Source organism: Mesocricetus auratus, unplaced genomic scaffold, assembly GCF_017639785.1.
Source record: "Mesocricetus auratus isolate SY011 unplaced genomic scaffold, BCM_Maur_2.0 Super-Scaffold_100008, whole genome shotgun sequence".
In the NCBI taxonomy this organism is placed as follows: domain Eukaryota; kingdom Metazoa; phylum Chordata; class Mammalia; order Rodentia; family Cricetidae; genus Mesocricetus; species Mesocricetus auratus.
The window spans coordinates 62180259-62198814 of record NW_024429192.1 but is presented as its reverse complement, the minus strand read 5'-3'; the positions used below and the strand labels follow the sequence as shown (position 1 = coordinate 62198814).

At 41.4% G+C, this 18556-nt stretch overlaps 1 protein-coding gene across 1 annotated transcript in view; it reads right to left on the bottom strand.

Annotated features, from left to right (window-relative positions):
* Fgf12 (fibroblast growth factor 12) overlaps positions 1-18556 on the bottom strand; it is a 515142-nt gene that overhangs the window by 362653 nt on the left and 133933 nt on the right. The gene's annotated exons all lie outside the window — the stretch shown is intronic.

Here is an 18556-nt window from a genome sequence, read left to right as displayed (position 1 = left end):
TGTGTGTGTGTGTGTGTATGAGAGAGACAGAAAGAAAGAGAGAGAGAGAAACAATTAAAAAAGAAGATAATACTTTGGGATCAATTGAGGAAATACATGTGAGGAATTGGGGGAGGAAATGATATAATTATATTTTCATTTATAGTAAAATTATTTTAAAGTGTACAATGCTTCTTTAGAGTATTCTCAACATTCCCAATGCTCCAACCTTTAATACAGTTCCTCATATTATGCTTATCCCCAAATCATAAAATTCTTTTCCTTGCTACTTCTCAACTGTCGTTTTGCCAGTGTTATGAATTGTAAAGTAAATATCTGATATGCAGAGTATCTGATATCCGACCCCTGTAAAAGGGTCAGGTGACCCTACAAAGGGGTCGTGACCCACAGGTTGAGAACAGGTGCTTTAGAGGCTGAGGTCAAATTTCTAACATTTAACACTCCACTTTCAATGCACAGCCCATGCATGCCTAAATCTCTGGCTGTAACTTGTATAGCATGCTTTCACATACGTAGGAATTTTTGTTTGTTAAAAGTAATATATAAGTATATAAAATGTTAGAAAATTATTATACTGAGAACTGTACCAATAACCAGACCTACTAATGCTTCTGCAGCAAAATATCTATCTACATCGTCTTCTAAGATGAATAAACTTGTCATCGTGCCCCCTGGGTAAGTTTGTTATAAACCTAAGGGGGTAGAGATGGCAGTCAGGGCTTCTTGGATCTAGAAATTACTGTTAAATCCCGTAAGTCTTCTTACTTTATCTGGACAGGAACTTCTGGACTTCGGGGCATTTGTTTACATTCTTTCCTAGCCAAGAATATGACTAAGAATCTTCTATGTCAATTCTAGCTTATTAAATTCTGTCATGGGCCAGCCAAAATGTCAACTCTTTATTTGTACAAAGCTTCATGACAAATGTTTGGTGTGAGTGTCTTTCCCTCATGACTAGAAACTGCTGAAGACAGCACTGTGTTTGGTTAGCATTTACACCTGGGGCTCCCGGATGTGAGTTTTCCTAAATGGAGTCAATGAATGGAATGATAAAAGCCAGCTCCAGGAAGTCGCTTGTGGCCACAAACTTGTCCATGTGTCCACTATTCTCTCCACACTGTTGATAAATGTGGATGGGCTGGAGGTTTTTGAAAACTACTTTTATTAAAAATCTATCTTTTGTGGTCAAGTACTTCAAGAATTTTGCAGTGTTCTTACTGGACTTCCCTCCATTTCAGCACTGAGCAGGCCTGAAAGAAACCAGTTTCTGGTTAGCCCCACACTAAGAAATCGTGAGTTAGACCATAACTGTCTCGTACTACACAGTTATTTTTCTAGGTCTTTGATCATGCGTGTATCACTTCCAGGAGCATTAATTAAGCTATTCAGTGAATTAGAATTGTGCCATCCTATCTCATAACTTTGGAAGTTCCATGAAGCATGTGGAACTAGAGATCACTCATCTGTCATACCTAGTTACAGCTTAATAACTCATCGAATAAGTGTAGACACATATATTCCAACCTTCAAAAGTATTTAAAGAAAGGACAGAATAGAGACATCTAGTGTCCCCAAATGAAACTGTGGCACAAACCTTCACGATTTTGCTTCTAGAATCATGTTAATTCCTTACATAATTCTGTTTACTTTATGCTACACAGCTGTGTCACCGCACTCAGCAGTTTAAGCAGGCATTGATAGACTGCAGTCTACAGACCAAGTGCCCAACTGCCTAGAGTTAGTTTCCTGGGAACATCTCTCATGGCCCTTATTGCCTGGATCTGTGACAGATTTCGACTATAACTGTTTAGCTGAGTAACTTAAACTCTCTGGTCTACAAAGCCTGAGGCACTTAGGATCTGACCTTCAAGGGTCGGTTTGCTCATTACTGATCTAGAAACTAAAGACAATAGATCAAAGCAGGAAAGAACAAATTATAACAACCAATTAAAAAACTTACACACTCAAATAGTGGTGTCATGGGTGGGCAAACAGTAGCAAGTACCTTAACTCGTCATTAATATTTTGTTTTTCTTCTTTTTTATTTTTTTCCCTCTGAGACAGGATTTCTTTGTGTAGCACTGGCTGTTCTAGAACTTGCTCTGTAGAATAGGCTAGTCTCAAACTCACAGAAATATGCCTGCCTCTGCCTCCTGGGTGCTGGGATTAAAGTCAAGCACTATCACCACCCAACAGGGACTATGTATTTTCATAGTACAATTTAACTATGTAAATTCATTAAAGGATATATATATGTATTATATATATATCCTTATCTTGCAAAGCTGAGTTCACGCTGCATTATAAAACATTTGTAAGAGACTTTTGCTTTTGTTATTCTTGTTTATCAGAACCCTTATACTGAAAGCAGTAGATTTTATATCTAGAGCTGTTGCTCATATAAATCTTTTTTTTCTTGAACAGTGTGTTACATATAAAGGAAAGTTCTTCAGGGCTGGCTGGGAAGGAGGCTCAGTGGGTCAAGTGCTTGCTACACAAGCCTAATACCTGAATTTACATCTCCGGCGCCTATGTAAGAGCTAAGTATGTTATGCTCCTGTAAGCCCGGGGCTTGGGAGTTAGAAATCATTATTCTGGGAGCTCACTGGCCAGCCAGATCATCTGAAATGACAAGTTCTATATTCACCAAGAGACCCTGTCTCAAAAATAAAAGAGTTTGTACAATACCAGAAATCAACCCTTGGTGTCTAGTAGGGTCAAGTACACAGGACACAGAGCTGGGCATATACAGATGTCTCTCTCTCTCTCCCTCTCTCTCTCTCTCTCTCTCTTTCTCTCTCTCTCTCTCTTTCTCTTTCTCTCTCTCTCTCTCTCTCTCTCTCACACACACACACACGTTAACAATAAGTGTAAAGAGTGGAATGTTCTCCAAAAACAATATAAAGACATGTGAAGCTCTATAGTATAGGTTTTTTGCAGAGCTGGTTAGAGACCCAGACTTGTTGCACCCACACTTTAGCTAATCACTTGCCATCAGGGGACACTAATAGGCCTCTAGTCCCCTTTGGCTCAGGGATCAGTTCGTCTAGATAGGAGTAAAACATCTGTTTTTGGGATAGTGGCTGCAGTTACATATCTCCAATCTCCGATGATCTTATTCCTGAAGGGGGCTCAAGGGAAAGTCATAGACACATAATGAGATCACATGAGGAGAGCCTGAAACATCACGGACAGAAATAGTCTCACTGGTAAACTGAGCCATGCCTAAGAGAACTTCATCCTATTCCCCAACCCAAGGGGATCCCCATGGTGGTTGGTATGCTGGCAGTAAGTACTCATCTCCAGTGTTGAATTACGCAGAATTCCTGTGTCAAATACAGTTGCCTAAGAAATCAAGTACCCTGGAATCTTGATGGTGTTGACACTAATCTCACACTTGCACTCAGGTCCTCACACCTGACTGGGTATACATTCAATTACTAGGATAAGTGTATCAATTGATTGTAACACATTTTCCAGCTCTGACTCCAGGAGACATTTCTTCTGTGAACCCATGTAAATAGACAGCGAGCATCATAAAGAACACCCTTTAACTGTGATGTTTGATCTAGTGAAAGCTGTCTAAGAGGACTTGCGGGAAGTGGGCAGGTCAAGATACCCAGATTCCAGCTCAACTTCCACGATATTCTAAACTCATGGTGTGCTAGCTGCATGTTTCAACTTCCTGACCACTTTAGTTTCCATGAACTGCACTGTAATGCTTTGTGGAGTACATGCTGGCCATTAATGATGACAGTAGGACAGGAATGGACTCTCCCAGTGTGCACGGTCCCTGTGCTCTCTGACATTTCTACCTGTCCCTTGAAGCATCTCACAGTGAGTGTTTTCTTGAGCCTAGTCACAGGAGGGAATCCCTAGTCACACCACCCTGAGTTTCTTTATAACATTTCTGCCCCTCTGGTAAACCCCAATCTCTCTCTTCCCATCAATTACATCTACTTATTTGAGGGGAAGTTGTCTGTAGTCATTTTTTGTACTTTGTAATGGGATAAAATCCTTACAAGGAATGTTAGAGTCAATTAACTTTGATACTTATACAAATTTAGATTACACTGAGGGAATTGGCCACATAGAAATGAAGATGGATTCTGAACAGCCTTTCTGAATGTAAAACTGGATCCAAAGGTAATAGTAAACATTCTATATCCAGTGATTTCTTCAAAATACTTGATCCAAAATCTCTTCTGAGACTCAAGGCAATCTCCTAATAATAATGTCTTATAAGACAAAAAGCAAATTGCATACATCCAACCAGCAGTGACACACTATATATATTCCAAATATATCTATCTATCTATAGATATAGATATATAGCAAAAAAATAGCAAGCTGGGGTATACTGAGGAAATACTGAACCCAAAACCAAAATTCAGTAGGTCAAAGGTCAAATCCTATAGTTCAGCGTCTGCTGTCAAAGACTTAACTTTGCTACCTGCAGCATACATGTCTCTCCTGGGTCATTTCCACTCCCTTTGCAAACATCCCACTGCTCTGCCATCTTCAACTTCTTGGGGTTTCACTTACACATGCAATTGCTCCATGCAATTGCTTTCCAAGGTTTCCTGGCCTCAGTGTCTCTCTGGAACTGAGGAGGAAGAGTCCACAACTCCTTTACACATGTATTCTTAACGACACTAAAGTTGGTACTATGTGGACCACACTGCCGAGTTTGGCTGCCAAATTGAGATGGACCCTGACCCCTTGTAGCACATTTGTAGCAATGTGATTTGCTGTTCGTGCCTAGGAGCAGACAACTCCTTAGGCCTTTTCATAGGTTATAAGATTAGCTGGGTAGGACACAGTCCTAAGGGCACCTTCTCCTTTATTCTAATATAGATCAGGCCTATCCTCAATGTCTTTACATCTTTCATCACAGACCTTGGCTGTAATACTAACTTTCAGGTGCTCTTTTTCTCTTCAAGCTACACATTTTGTAATTTTTGTCTTCCCCATTTATTGTTTTTCTTTATAGGCCAGCATGAAAGTCATTAATAAGAGTCACATAGCAGCTGATATTGGGCTGTTTGGGAATCTCCTCTACCAAAAAATCAGTCCATTTCTTTTTTATTTGGCCTCAGCAAAGTTCTTAGGACAAGGGCAGAAAGCAGTCATATTCTTTGCCCAGTTACTAATATTGTTTTCCTCTGGCACTCTTCAGCTGGGCCCAAGCTCCTACTAGGAGGGTCAGTTTAGCCTTATTTATAACATTCAATGGCTTTCTAATCCAGAACCCTAAGTCTTCCAGATTCAAAAAAAGGGCATGGTCAGATCCAATCTGTCATAGAAACTGCCCACTCCTACTAAAAACTTCTGTGTTAGTTCATTTTCTATTGCTTTGATAAAGCGCAATGACAAAGTCAGTTTATAGAAGGAATGATTTATTTAGGCATATGGTTCCAGAGAGTTATGATCCATTATAGCAGGGACAGTATGGCAATAGGCAGCAGATAGCGGAAACTGGGAGCTGAGTTTGAGCTCACATCAACTCAAACAGCAAGCATGAAGCATAGAGCAAACTAGGAGTGGTGTGTGACATTTGACACCTTGATGATCCCTTGAGTTGTCAGCATCAAAAATATCTTTGAGGAGCTCAGTATTTAAGAACAGTTGTTCTGGGAAAGGACCCTAGTTCCATCCCCAGAAACCACACGATGGCTCACAACAGCCCTCAAGTCCAATTCTAAGGAATCTGATGCCCTCTTCTAACCTTCATGGGCATCAGGCAAGCACATGGCTCTTATGAATTTATGTAGACAGAACATGCATACACATAAAATAAATCAATTAAAAATCATTGTGAGCAACTTCCAGCAAAATCTTTACATTATTTTATGAGAAAAATCACTGCTATATTTGTTAATAGGCATTACAATGAGCACCATAGATGAGTTTTCTAAACGATACCATACAAGCTAGCTAGCTATGTTAATTGTTATTATTCTGAAAAATCTGGACTTTTTAACCATGTAAAGTCACTAAAAGACTTTAATTTGTCATATTCTGCAATCAAATTTGTGATTCAAAGAAGTCACTCTGGTACTAATATAGAGATGTTCTGCCAACAAATTTAAAATAAATAGCACTGACCAAATGTGGAAACTCACTGCACAGGGCCAGTGATGACCCTGGTGGTATACCGAGAATGAAGGCGCTCAAAATCAAAAAGGAGACCTAATGAAACCCTCTGCTGTGACATACTGACAGGGGTTTATGATAGACTTGCCATACGCCATGCATGGTGTCATGGTCTGGATGTAAGCACAGACTCATTGGGTTCACAGGGGAGCAGGACTTGAGGGTTGTAGCCCAGACAAGCTGCCTGCTTCCTTCTATTGCTGCAACAGGAACATCTGCTAGATCCTTCTTCGGTGGACCAGATTCCTGCAGACATACTTTGTCTGCCATGATATACACTCTAGCCCCTGAACTGTGAGCAAAACCTCACCTCTCCTATCTAGAATTGCTTCTGTCAGGATATTTGTCACAATGAGATGAAGAGTAATACAAACCAGCAACAAAAAAGTTAATCAAGATAAAAATCACACTTAAGCTAGCCATGAGGAAATTGGGATAGTTTATCCCATGTGCAAACTTGACCAGGCCCCAGGGTGTCAGGACATTTAAACAAACATTATTGCAGCTGTATCTGGAAGGCTTTCTGAAAGGATTCATCTGTGGATCAATAGATGAGGGAAAGGCTGCTTCTGAGAGAGATTCATATGTGAGTCAATAGACAAGAGAAACAGGCGTTCTTCCTGTAGTGGGTGGCTTTTTCCTGTCAAATGAAAGACTAAACAAAAGACCCCTCCCAGTAGACTGCATTCATTTGGGATGTTGGTCTTGACCAGACTTCAGACCGACATTATTGCCAGCTTTACACTAGATCTTACATGATCAACAGTACATCGCATCTATTGGACATGGAGTGAACCTACATCCCAAATCATCGGGGTCTCTACATATAGATACTAAGACTCTTCAACCTCTATATTTTAGTGAGCTAACTCCCCACCCCCTTCTCTTTCTCTAGAGAACCATGACTAATATAGAAAATGTAAAAAAGGAATGGAGTGTATCAAGATTGCTATACCCTAAAGAAAGACAGGGGTCATTTGAAATATACTAAAGAGATTCAGAACATAAAGTCAGGCAAAGAGATAGAGGCAGAAAGGTGAATTGGAGCTACAAAGTGAAGGGCTCCAGAAATAAAGCTAGAGAGTTCAAAGGTTGCTTAAGAAAAAAAAATTCATTATGCGTTGGGTCTCAGGTCTGTAGATCTCAGCTATTTGGAAGGCTGGGACAGGAATATCACAAGATTAAAGACTTTCTGTGCCTCAAAGAGAGTTCAAGGTCTGCCTGAGCAAGGTAGGAAGTCCTTGTCTAAACAAAAAAATTAAAAAATAAAAAAATCTGAGCTATTTCTCAGTGATAGAATACTTTTCTGGCATGCAAGAGACTCTCAGTTGAACACCCAGTACCGCACACAAAGAACAGAAGGGGAAAAAAGTTGCATCACATAAAGAAGAATATAAGGATGGGTAGATAGATCATAGATAGATAGATAGATAGATCATTGATAGATAGGTGATAAGGTAGATAGAAAAAGGACCCTAAATATTTGTTTTACAAGAAATCCTGAGAGTTAAGAGCTAAGCAATCTCTGAGCCGTGTAAAGAAAATGCAAACCTCTAGCACACTATAATTGAACTGCTAAAACTAGCTGATCCAGTGACCACAAACAAAGTTTTAAAGGCAGTCATGAAACAAAGAACCATTGTATGCAGAGAAATAATCAGAAAGGTGACTGACTTCTTATTAGGAAAAACGATTTCTGCTCAGCCATCATTCCTGAAGCAGATGGGAACAAATACAGAGACACATAACACAGCCAGACATGCAGACAGTGAAACACTTTAGAACACTCAGGCCCAAATGGGATGTCTCTATCAAATCCTTCCCCTCAAGGCTCAGGGAACCCCATGGAAGAGGAGCATAAATTGCGGTAGGTAATGAAAGAAGCATCAAATAGGTGAGAAGACTGAAATCACTTAAAATCTCTCCCTGCAACAATGGGCTGGCACTCAGAGGCAAGACAGAAGGAAAAACTGAAAAATTCACAGTTAAGCGGAAACCACCATGTGGTTTTTGAGAAAATGAAAAACCAATGCGTCTATGAAAGAAAGCAGAAAAAATAGACACCATCTTCAGGAAAATGTAACTGGGGAAAAAAGTGACAACATACAAAGTCAACCAGGTGCAGCAAAGCAGCTCTAGAAACGACATTAATAACAGTCAATAGAAAGGACACTAGTAACAGTCAATAAAAAGAAAAGCAAACAACGCTGTGGCATCCTTGAAAGGACTAGACAAAGAAAACAAAGTGAGCCCAAGGCTAACAAAAGAAACTAATTACATAGGAAATAGAAATGTGATAGGAAAAAAAGTCAACTCTTAATTTCAAGTTTTCTAAAAAAGCTTAAGCATCAAATCTTCAAGACAGACGAAGGAGAAAGGAAACCATGTAAGTCTAAAATAAATAAGTCATAAGGAGACAGGGGCATTGTACTAGGCCATTGAAATAAGAAGGATTATAGGAGACTAGTGGAAAAATGAAAAGGAGAGAGGGAGGGAGAGAGAGAGGGAGGGAGGGAGGGAGGGAGGAAGGGAAGGAGGGAGGGAGGGAGGGAGGGAGAGAGGGAGGGAGGGAAGTCACTAGAAACATACAATTGCCGAAGCCTGAATCATAGAGTCAGAATCGGAACAGCTACTGGATAGTTGGACAGTCTGACCTCCAAGGACTCGGTGCTCCTCCCACATTCACCATTTGCTCAAACGTCAGGATTTCATTCACACAACCCTGATTCCCCCTTTCCTGTCTCCAGCAGCTGCCAGTGTAGTGTTTTAATGCAGCATCTGAGGAAGGGCTGGGGAGTTTCTATCTCATCTCTCTCTAAGGAGGCAAAAGATAAAGCTGTAACAGTAAAGTCGAGGGATACCACCTTCACTCAGAGTGGACAAATTGCAGTGCATAGGTGGAGCGCACCGAAACAGAGAGAAATCCCACGCAACCACTCAGTGCTTAACTCTGCCATCATCGATGGATAAGAGTAAGCACATGGCCACAGTTAACATTTGAACTTCGAAGCCAGGCTACTTGGAATACAACTGTGTCCTAGTTTTCCCATAGACTTGTTACATGAATTAAGTTCATCTCAAGATAAAGGAAAGTGTGTGAGTAAATGTGTGTGGTGTGGAATGATATGCTAAGGTGTGTTGCATTTGTTTATGTTGTAGTTGTCTGAGTTGGTGAAGCTGTGATTCTTTGCCTATCTAAAACACCTGATTGTGTAGTAGCGAGGCAGGAGAAAGGATAGGCAGGGCTGGCAGGCAGAATACATAGAAGGAGAAATCTAAGGAAAGGAGTATAATAGAACAAGGAGAGGAGGATGGCAGGGGCCAGCCACTGAGCCACTCAACCAGTCACGAGTAAGAGTTAAAGCAACATATACAGAAGTAGGAAATCAAAAAAGCCCAGAGGCAAAGGATTAATTAACTTAAAGGGATAATTTAAATTAAGAAAAGTTGGCAAGAAACAAGCCGAGCTAAGGCTGAGCATTTATAAGTAAGCAAATGTCTCCGTGTGTGATTTATTTGGGAGCTAGGTGGCAAGCCCACCCAAAAAGTAAGACCTAAGAATAAAAAACAACCAACTGCATATGTGTGCTCGTTACCACCAGTGGAAAATTCACTTAGTATGACTACATTTTCCAAATTTTTCATTTTCTAAATCAATGAACAATTAATTTAGAAAATAAGGCCATGTGTTTATACTGGATATACACAAGGGCAGGCTGCTGCTTCTGCTGCAAGGACTGAATGTTTGTGACTCTTTTGAGCTTCAGGGCCAGTATTTTTAGGAAGATTTTCCTGCACCAGTCATCAGCCAGGCAGCAGTGGGTACTTTGGGACAGGCCACTCAGCCTGATAACTGGAATAGAATCATTGTCCTACCTATTGCAAAAAAAAGCTTAAAAATACTTGGTCTTTGAGGTCTCCACACGCACAGCTATCCATATACAATAGAAACCATTGTTCACTGTTCATTATTGCATAGCGTGCTGCTCCCAAAATAGGTGAAGGCAAGTTTGAAGCCTGACCCAACAGCATGGGGTTGATATATATTCTTTAAGTTTCTCTTTTGATGTGCAGGAACCTGGCAGCAGACCTGAAACCAAGCCTTGAGGGGAGCTTATTTACAGTGTGAATGTTTCCCAGGAATGTAAGCTCCAGAGACAATTGCCCTGACTCTAACCTGGTCTATGCTACCTCCAGTGGTACCTAGTCATACCTTTGTTGAGTTAATACTGACCTCCAAGCTATGTGAGTGTTGAGAAGGGTCATCCATGCAAAGCCTTCGGAGCTGATCCTTCCATATAGTAAATGCTCAGTGAATTGTGATCATTGTTTATCATCTGCAACACACACACACACACACACACACACACACACAATATCATGGTATATCTTGAATTTCAAGAACTGAAGTGAGTGTACTCAGAAAAGATTATTGACTCCCCACTTATGTATCCAAAGTGCGGTCAAATTACTCTAATCTTAAAGGAATAAGTGAAATTGAGAACATGGAGACTAAAAATAGTCTTACATTCAAAGGAACCCATGTTCACTGGGGAGGAATAATAAGAGCATATTCATAAGAGACCCACTGGTTACTGTCACAGGTCTTTACACAAACCTGTGGGTGTGTGCTGCAGTGTCCACACTATAAACTCAAGGAAGCTGACTTACAGACTGTTTAAGTGGCTTCCTAGCTCACCCACTGGGAATAAAGATGATAGTTTTGAGATTCAACCACAAAAAGTCTGACCCCAGACTTAATCCCTGGGTTCTGAATACCTTGTGAAAATCAACCTAATTAAATCTACAAAGCAAAAAGGAGAGACAGGGTGATGAGACAAGCCAACCACTGTTGTGACATTCTATGGATGCAACCTGGATAAGGTGAGTTTTCATTACTTAAAGTCCATGCTAATCCTCATGCTCTCAGACTAGCCTGAGGTTTCTCTTCTTTAAATCTATCTACCGAAAAGCCAGACATGGTGGAACACCTTTAATACCAGCACTCAGGAGGCAGGGTCAGGCAGATCTCTGAGTTGGAGGCCAGCCTGGTCTGCAGAGCCAGTTCTAGGACAGTCAGGGCTACACAGGGAAACACTGTCTTGGAAAAAAAATCTTTTTATCCGCTATAATTCTTCAAACGGTATTTGCAAATCTAGTCTCCCAGATTTCCTAAATTAAGAACAGATGAAGATAATGAAAAACTTGACATTATATTCCCAGTAATTTTTTTCTGTAAAGAAAATTCCTTTTTTATAAATTCTAAAAGTTATAACTCTTGCACCACAAATCCGGTGACATGCACAAATACCAGCATGGCCACACGATGGCAGCAAAGCTCAGATAAAAGCGGTTCAAGTGAGCCTGGCTTCCACAAACACACCCACAAATTGCCAGTGTTTTAGGGAAGTTCAGCAGGATGATGGCAGCACTTCTGAGAAACATTTCCTCACCGCTCCAGGCCACTCCTCTGAGTCCGGCAGGGTTATAGCCTTCTGAGGGCTATGGACTCATGTGTTACTCCAAGTACCAAGAGCTCCTGGGAGGCCTGAGGCCAGGCAAAGCTCCAGACCTTGTGGTCTGCCATCATTTCAGCTGAACTGTGCCCCCTGAAAGACAGTAAAAGTGGAGGTACTGAAACCCCAAGGACATAAGGAAATCCTCCTGAAAATTAATGGAGAAAGGAAATTATTTTCATTTTAAAAATATTACACACACAAACATGCACACTCGCATTCAAACACACAGAGAACATCACCTATTACAGAAAGCTTGACTGAAAATGAAGAAAAAGAAATTAGCTTAGAGGAAAACTAATTCAGCCTTGAGGTGTCACTTGCATTGCTGTCCTACTATAGCTGACTTGTGCAAACCTTTGGCCTCACAGCTAATGTTTTGGAGCAGCTGGATAAAAATCAAGGTGTCCACAGGGCTGTGCTCCCGAGGTGTTGTGGGGAATACATTTTAGAAGAAAGGATTGACACTTTCCTAGTATGTGCAGCTCAACTCTTGTCTCTGCCTCCATTTTCATGGACAGGATCATCCCTTCCACGTGCCTCTTCAAAAGACTTCTTAATTTGGTGTAGGATCTACCCATATATTCAGGGATGGTCTTACCCGGTGAGTTAAACATTCAAATATCCTTTCCCAAGAAATAGCACGCTCATGGGAGCCCAGGGCTAGTGTATGGACTTGGATATAGTGTCTTGGGGTTTGGCATACAACCATGACAACATTGCCATGATCTTCCCTCCTCCGGCCTATGGGGAGTTCATAAATGTGTGTACTACAGTCCCTGGCCCTTCCTCGTGTGTAGCTGTCTCATGTATTAACTTCTGACTTGGGCTCTAGTCTGACACCTCCCTCCTGTATCCATGTATGTTCTTCCCTTGGAATTGATCTCACTTGTAAAATTAGGGAGTTAGACAAGTTAGCTGTCACAAAATCAAAAGGGCATTGGGGCAAATGTGACTGTTTCCATGAAGTAAGAGGTCCTCTCACCTGATGACGACTGCCAAGTGTCATGCTGTCTGTGGTCTCTTGCTAGTTCAGAGAGTGCTTTCGCATTGCATTAAACACTTTATTTATATTATACACTCCTGTAGACGGTAGGGATGCAATGATGGCCAAGGCAGAATCCTTTCTGGGTACCCCATACCAATCAGAACCGTGATGTCATCACTATGATCAGTGTTCAAGGGTATACCAGAGCATGGAGACAAGACAGCAGCCTATGCTGTGGGCAGAAAAGGTGTAAGGAGACCCTTTGCAGACCGTTGGTTCCCAGTGCAGAATGAATTTAATCATACCCAAACAAGACAAAACAATAGATGCAGAACAGTCACAATGTTTAAAGATGCTCTTATGGGAAACAGAAGAAGTGGGTATCTCAGAATAAAAAATGTCATCAACAGTTAGCCAGGCAAGGATCAGAAAAACACTAGGTCCAGAAATAGAGGAGAAGTCAAGTACTGAGGAATTTGAAATAAATTTTCTACATATCACCCTTGTCGCTCTCACTTTTTAAACCACAGAAGTCAGTTACCCAATTTCACACAGCAAGAAAGTGACAGGGTGAAGATTTGAGCTCAGGCCTGCCTGACTCCAAATCATAAACTTGCTGGGAGAAATGAACGTGCTCGGAAGTGCATTAGGACTTTACCGGGGGGAGTGTGGTAACTCGTATTTGTAATTCAGGAAAAAATGTATGTAAACAATAATTGGAAAGGGAAAATAAAAAATGTAAGTCTTAAGACAATGTGTAAGGGGAAAGCAAAGGCTCTAAACTAGGCTGTACCCGTGAAGAAAGCGCAGAGGCAGTAGACCTAAAGGCTGCTGCGTGTATTTCAATATGTAAGTAGCTGAAACCCAAGAAAAAGTATGGGTGATACAGTATGATGCGCACATCCAAGCTTGGAAGACATGGTGAGTAGTGCTAATCTGTCTTGTTTACCGAAGGGGACATCAGAGCTGCTGCAGATTTACACTTGTCAAACGCGAGTTGCTCATGGCAATGTGAGCAGCTTTGCAGCAGTTTAGTGAAAGATGTGTATGTGTGGTTAATAAGCTACATGCAGCTGGGCCCAGTGAGCTTCTAATGTATACCTGCACTGTAAATTTATCAAAGAGGCTTCAGTTACAGATAAATACTGATTGGTGAAATTTTCAGAGGAGAAGAAACAAAGGAAAACTGTAAGATGCATGAAGGAGGCTAGAGTTCACTATGTACCTAAAGTTAGAAGTTCTGTAGTTGCCTTTGGTCTCTTAGTCTAAGTAGGTACTGAATCTAAAAGATTTCTTCAAACACAGTTGACAACATCATGCAACAGAATATTCCACTATGTACACTATCTGGAAACAAGGTTGAGAGCTGGGTATTCATAGCACCATACTGTCCATAGCACATCTAGTGGGAGCAGGTCCCCAAATTTCAGCACCCTGGAGATCATGGCATCTATGGCACCTTTTGTACATTTGTAGTTTCCAATCTAGGCCCAGCAAATAGATAGTCATGACAGTGTATGTGATAGGAAAAAAGAAAAACAGATTCAGTCTTAGCAGTTCCTTTCTCAATAACTATCCAAACCAGATTCTCTCCTTGGCATTCACCCTGGGAACACAAGCAAAGAAAATGATGAATCTATGGAGATCCGCACGGCATGCAGATCTACACATTTCTGGCTCCTGTGATGCCATTATCCTTTGGATGTTTCCCATCTCCGTGCCTTCCATTCTCATATCTACCACTGGGTTAACATAATAGAAGGTAGCTTATTAACTACACACAAACATCTTCCTTTAAACTGTTCTGGAGGCATTACCATTGTTCCCATGGTTAAGGGTCTGTCAATGTCAACAGTGAAAACTCTTCTCCCGGAGAACGGCTCCGTGATTCTGTTTCTGTGCTCAAGCAGAAAGTGAGGTATTCTGGAAAGTCACTCTTTCTGCAAACATCATGGCCTGTGAAATCTGCTCAAAAAAAGAGCTGATCATATGCCTGTTATCCCAAAATAGCACCTTCCTCCATTATGCTGAGATTCGGCGCAAAACTGACTCACGCAGCTCCGGGCCACCTGCCAGGGCGGTGGAGAGCAGAGCGCTTCCTTAAGGTGCCCAGTCAGCCCCACGGGGCTGCTCTGCCAGGGTCTGACGTCCTACCCAGCAGAGCCAGCCAGGTTTTTTTGCCTCATTAAAAGACCCTATCATGTTCAAGGTCTTTTGGTCTCCCTTGTTTCCCAGGCTCCGGCTCCTGTCTGCATGTGATCCTCCAACACCAAAGCTGGTTTTGGAGCAGCTGCTTTTTCCACACCCAAAGTCAGACTGTTCACTTTCTGACCTCTCCCTGGTACCGACCCTTCAGATGCATAATGCTCACACCTCCTAAGAAATGGTCCCGGAACCCCAGGAGCCCCTTCACCTCCCAGAATACTTCCGAACGCAGTGGCCCCAGCATCATTTCAAAAACATTATAGTTTTAGTATATGATTCTAGAATCTCTGGACATGTACAGGCTGCTCACTGTGTCTAGCTAAGTGACAGAAATTTTTAGGAGCAAATTAACAAATAGATGGATTAGGGATCGAGAGGTCTTCATGAACAGTCAGTGTTAGTGGAGATCCTGGTAGAAGATGGATTCAATCACAAACACAACTCTTCTTCCTTGTTTTACATTCTTCTTAAAAAGGCATTGACCTGGGCGATGGTGGCACATGCCTTTAATCCCAGCAGGGGTAAGGCAGAGAGGCAAATAGATCTCTGTGAGTTCCAGGCCATCCCGAACTACAAAGTGAGTTCCAGGACTGTCAGGACTAAAGAGACATTGTCTCAAAGCAAAGAGTTAATTTGCAAAAATTGAATTCTTTCCCTTCTTGCATTCTCCCAGACCATAAAACTGACAACTTTCTCTAAGTTATTCTTTGTCTGAGTCCCCAGAGTCCTCATCTTTAGGTCTACCTGAGAAACTCTTGCTACAAGAGAAACCTGAACAATGGAATGTCTATAATCAAGAAGCGTGTGCCTCTAATGTTGCTTAATGATGAGCATGTAAGTTACTAACAAGAGATCAAGCAGCCATTAAAACAAATAAACAAGATACAGTAAGAGGAACCTGAGATGCAAAGACAGCAAGATGACAAAAGTGGGTCAGGAGGATAACAGTTCTTGGGGTGAAGGACTAGTACTTAGGGACCATGTGCTTGATACTTGGCCAGCGAGAGTCTGAAGTGCTGTATGAAGACTTGTGTTCCCAAGTCTTATTCTACATGTGATGTCCAGCCCAAGGAGGGACAACACCTTTGGAAAGCACTCCTTTTTATAAGAGTTCACAGGTGCATATGGAACAATTACCTGACTGACCTTAAACAGAACCTTGGGAATGGTGATGAGTTAGTCTTGAGTGGTTGAAAACAGAAACCAAAACCCAGAGTCAAAATATCTGAGGTCCTTCCTTCCTTCCTTCCTTCCTTCCTTCCTTCCTTCCTTCCTTCTCTTTCTGTCTTTCTTTCTCTCTTCCTTCTTTCTTTCTTTTTTAAAATTACAACATGGCTGGCATGTTCTGGATTGCTGATATGGATGATCTTTTGGATGAGACCCATCATACAATCACTAGAATTGTTAGACCAGGCTGCCTTCTATTACAGGGTTGAACCTCTGGCTATCAGATAAAGGCCACAATCAAACAAATGGCCTTTGCTAAGAAATGTTAGCGTTCCCTGGACCTACCTGTAGCCTATTAAAAGGGAGCACTAGCTGTGCACATTTGGGGCTAACCATGTTCCAAAACCACAGAAGCCAACTCCTTAAAAATCCAAATAAATCTCCTCCTGGTTTTATTTCTTTGGAAAACTCTGGCTCATAGTTATTATTTTTGTAATATTTATTAGAAAAAAGCAAAACTCTACCCAGTTCAGATGTACAACAAATCAAAGGGGCAAGAGTTATGATATGCAAAGATACACACGATACTTAGGGTACAAGTCCATTCTTGGGGCATCAGGATTTAAGTAATACTGACAATGCCATGTGTCAACAGTAGCTATTTGCCAGCCTATTAGTCTTTCTCCTCTCACACCTCCAAAAAATGCTAAAAGTCTGCATTTAACTTAAGAACAAAAATACAATGACAAAGTGGACCTCCGTCTTCTTTGTTCTCCCAGTCTCTCTACCCTGAGGTGTCCTGAAGTAAGGGCTGTATGCAGGCATCACTAGTGGAAGATCGCAGGAAGGGGAGGTGTCTATTCCTGCTGACTATTACCTTGAAACTATGAAGCTAAGAGCGGCTTATCATCCTGCTCTGAATGGTGATTTCATACGCAAGTCAGACATCTGGGACTGTTGTACGATGATGACCCCTCTGAAGTGAGTCATTCCACTTTCCTATCATACTACATGAAACCAAATCGCAAAGGGGCTACAAAAGTTGGCTTGTCTAAATTGCTTTCATTGGACATGCAGAAATAAATTGTTTAAGATGCAAAATACCACTCTGTGCCACATAATAACCATTAACAGATCTGTAAGCCTAAATGTGATAAATGGCATACTCATAAGTCTCTAGGACTAAAGGATAAAAGCTCTACCAGGTCTGCTGTACCTCTACAGGATGGAGAAGTCCCAAGACTTCAACTCACAAGTGGTTTTGGTAGCCCTCCTTCCACTGGTAAGTTCTTGTCAATGAAACCAGTAAGTGGAAATCTTCAGAGCATTCTCCATTCAAACAGGAATTCTCTTCAACTTAGCATATATAGAAGGAAAGCACACTCAAACTCCTTAGGCTGAAATTTGAAGCCTTAGAGCGTAAGTCTAGCGCAGTGGTTCTCAACCTTCCTCGTGCTGCAAACCTTTAATACAGCTCCTCATATTGTAGTGACTCCCAGCCATAAAATTATTTCATTACTACTTCATAACTGCAATTTGTCCAATGTTATGAATCGTAATGTAAATATCTGATATGTAGGCTATCTGATATGTGATCCTTGTGAAAGGGTCATTTGACCCCAGAAGGGATCACGGCCCCACAGGTTGAGAACTACTGCTCTAGCCTCATGAATTTGATGGCCACTTACTATGCACTCAGTGTGTACTTCAAAAGTGAAGCCCTAGCTCAATCCAACCTCCAGAGGGTTGCAGATGCAGAAAAACCTGGCCAGCACTCCACTATCCCAGGAAACTGTGAACCAGAGCACTTAGCCACGCCCCCACCCACCATCTCTCCCACGGAAAATGTGAGTAAATGGGTGAATGCCTAGTTATTTTAAACAGCTGCAACTCTGGAAAGTCTGTTGTACAACCATTAGGAGATGAACACATAAACTAAATGGTACATGCAGATAACAGAATCAAACTGAGCAATAAAAAGATGATCTATTGTGAACTGAAGTAAGAAACTCTAGTGTCCTATGTTCTGTAGGAAACAAGTCTCATTCTGTTAGTCCAATAACCTGAATTTGTCATGAAACCCACATGGTGAAAGGGGAGAATGGATTGCTGCAAACTGTCCTCTGACCTCCACATGTGATGTCACACGCACACACGGACTCACAAAAAATAATATACTGTCTTTCAAATAATCAAATAACCTTTGTTCTAAATTGCCAGACAAATCATGCCATTGGTGAAAAGGGGCAAGCTGGGGATATGTGTTAACAAACCCTTGGAAGACAAGGCAGTCGGACAGTGGCCTTGACTAGCACTTTGTTACAGTCAATTATCTCCTTAAAAAAAGAGAAAAGAAACAGAAGAATCAACCTTGCCCTTGGGTTAGGATAATAAAACACAAACAGAAAGTAGTCTTGTCTCTTATGATTGGTAAGATAGTTTGTTGCTCACTATCCTGTTCTTTTTTTCCCACAGGCGGGGACAAGCACCACACAAGTAGGTGTTCACACGTTGGTTCCAAACC